Below are 3,465 nucleotides of genomic sequence, written 5' to 3' on the forward strand. Positions count from 1 at the left end.
AGAATGTTAAGTCCACTCGGTTAAGAGATTTCCTATCACTTTCACAAAATAACAGTAATGCAATCTATCTGCAACTTCACATCTAAAATGCTAAAGCAGATTCCTATTTGTTCAATACAATCTAGACATGGAACTAATCTTGTCTATCTGCTGGGCATCAATACTCTATTATTCTAACAGGTCTTCAAACTTTTGTGCTCAGTAATAACTATGTAGCATCCTTGTGCATACACTTGCCCGCATACATTGTTTATCAACAGTTCCTTATTTATAAACAATCTTCTAACCACTTAATCTCCTTGATCACATTTCCCATGATCAATCATAGCCATAAGATCTTCAATCTTGTCTAGGTTCATTGCATCTTTCTATCTGAAAACATTTTATGCCACCTCTTAACTTACACATTCATCTTGGAACTTGTGTTAGGGTAATGCAGTTCAATCTGAGTTGTAGATCTTCCTGCCAACTTTCCATTGCCTTAGATTTGTTAACAAACTTTTTCTACGGCTTGCCAATCATTGATCCATTCTAGCTCATCAGCATCTTTCATTAAATATCACATGTAAACATTTAATGCATTCTATTATAGCTCGGTTACAACTCGGTGAATACTAAACTTTACTAGGTAGACATTCTGTCTTCATTAACCGACTGCAATAACCTTAGGGTTTACCGACTAGGTTCTTTGCTTGATAACATAGTATAGTATTAACCTTTACATTTTACAACATATGTATGATGTTAGAACAATCTAAAACATCAAGATCTCATCATTGTCTGACTCGATAGAGTTGCCCATTGAATAACTTATCCCTTTATTCATCATATTCTTTCTCGTGTCTTTACCGACTTCTTTATAATCTTCATATCATATTTCTTAAGATATGGCAACATCATACTAAATTAGAAAATCAATTTCTTGATATCAATGACAAAATAATAATATCAAGACAATAAAACATCTTTAATCAATTATGTCCATAATCATCAACTACCTTCTCAATATCCTTGTAATATTGCCAACAGAAGAAAGCTCTGTATGGTTTAAAGCAAGCCCCCAGAGCATGGTACTCAAGATTGGATTTGTATCTAAAGGAGCAGGGATTCAAAAAGGGAAGTGCTGACATAAATTTGTACATAAGGAGAGATGGGAATCGCATGATTATTGTGGTTGTGTATATAGATGATATCATCTTTGGAGGCAACAAGGATACTCTCTGCAAAGAATTTGAGATGTCAATGCTTGGTGAATTGACTTACTTCCTTGGCTTGCATATACTATAGAAAGATAAAGGAATCTTTATCGCACAAGTCAAGTATGCAAAGGAGATGCTGAAGAAATTCCAACTAGAAGATTGCAAATCGGTAAGCACTCCCATGGTGACTAGTAGCAAATTGAGTAAGAATGATGAATCATTGGTAGTGGACCAGACTTTGTATAGATCCATTATAGGCAGTCTACTATATCTAACTATCTCAAGACTGAATATAGTTCAGGCAATATGCATGGTGGCTAGATTTCAAGCTGCACCAGAGCAGTCACACATGAATGTTGTTAGAAGAATTTTTAGGTATCTACAAGGAACACTCAGCTATGGTTTGTGGTATCCTAAATAGGGAAATTTTATTTTGGAAGCATACATTGATGCCAATTGGGCAGGATGCATTGATGATAGAAAGAGCACAAGCGGTGGTGCATTCTTTCTGGGTGACCAGTTGGTCTCATGGCATAGCAAGAAGAAGGACTCAGTCTCCCTATCTACTATTGAAGCTGACACTAATACATTTGGACTAGATTTCCGACTGAGGTTTCCAATGGAGAAGGTATATTGTGGCCAAATTTTATTTTTTTTTGAAAAAATGCCCACATTCATTGTAATTTCGACGAAAATTTCCCATTTGGTTTCGATGAAGAAGGCATTAGCAATGAGAATTTTCTTTTTTCCAAAAAAGTGCTCGATTTCGTCGTAATTCCGATGATAACGAACATTATAAGTTTAAAAAAAAGAAGAGGGAAATTCATTTGTATTGCAAATTTCCCGCGTAGGCATCCATGGCAACTTCAACCCCCAAGAACATCAAACCCATGTCAAAGGCATTTGTGGCATTGCTTGCAATCCCGCGCAGGAGGTAGATTCAAATTGCCCAATTTTTTAATTTCATGTTGTAAAAAATATACATGTGGTGGTTAATTGTCCTAGTTTAATCTCGTAAAACCATAGAACTGTGATTGAGGAGTGAGCGTTCAATTTTGTAGCAACAATCGCTTCCTCCCGTATACGCGTGTGCTGATTGTTCACATGAGATAACATCTCTTTGTGGCATCGTATCAAACAATTCATGAGCCTTGTCCATGTTTCCACATTTTGCATTCATGTCAAGCAGGGCATTTGCAAGTACAACACCTAACAAAATTCCTCTATCCATTATGCTTTGATGGATGTCCATACCCTGTTCCAAAGCTCCCATTTTTGCACATGTAGGGAGGATGCTGGCAAAGGTTGTGGAATTTGGCTTTATGCCTTCCAATTTCATTTGCTTGAAAGTGTCTAAAGCCTTTTCGACATAACCATTTTGTGCATATCCAGCAATCGTTGCAGTCCATGAGACAACATTTGTTTTAGGCATTCTATCAAATACTTCATGTGCCTTGTCTATGCTTCCACATTTTTCATACATGTCTACCAGGGTAGTTGTAACTACAACATCTCACAAAATTCCTCTATCCTTTATGCTTCGATGAATGTCCATACCCTATTCCAAATCTCCCATTTTGGCACAGGCAGGGAGGATAGTAGCAAAGGTCATGGAATTTGTCTTTACACCCGCCGATTGCATTTGCTTGAAAGTTTCTAAAGCCTTCTCAACAAATCCATTTTGTGCATATCCGACAATCATTATAGTCCAGGAAACCACATTTCTTTGAGGCATACAAATAAGTGATTTTGATATTCAAAACTATCTACAATGAATTCAATTCTTGTCCATTAGTCATTTGTGTTTGCAATAAGCATCTTTCTTTGTTTTTCTTAATCTTTATTTATAGTTATGTGCATATTTCACGTTCTATAATTATGATATCAATTACTATGGCTGAACACTAGCATGATGTTTGTGTTGTGGTATAGATGCGTGGAAACATAATTATGGGATTGTTATATTATAGAGATCATAAATATAGATATCGCATATTAGTTCTAGCTCTTCTTGGATTGAGTCTAAAGTTGACAATGGACATACAGTCATAAAGCCATTATTAGCCGATCTATCCATTTCTAGTAAAGACAATTGAGAAAGTCATTTTGATATTGAGAGTTTCTTATCTGTTTACTTATTGATCATTATTAAGCCATAATATTTAGGTCCATTTATCTCTCTTGCAAAACCTCTGTAAGTGTCCTAGATTGTCCCTACTACTCACTCTTCAATGAAATAGTGGAGTTCTAAAGATTTGTTGCACAA

Source organism: Cryptomeria japonica, chromosome 2 (genome assembly GCF_030272615.1).
Source record: "Cryptomeria japonica chromosome 2, Sugi_1.0, whole genome shotgun sequence".
Classification (NCBI taxonomy): Eukaryota; Viridiplantae; Streptophyta; class Pinopsida; order Cupressales; family Cupressaceae; genus Cryptomeria; species Cryptomeria japonica.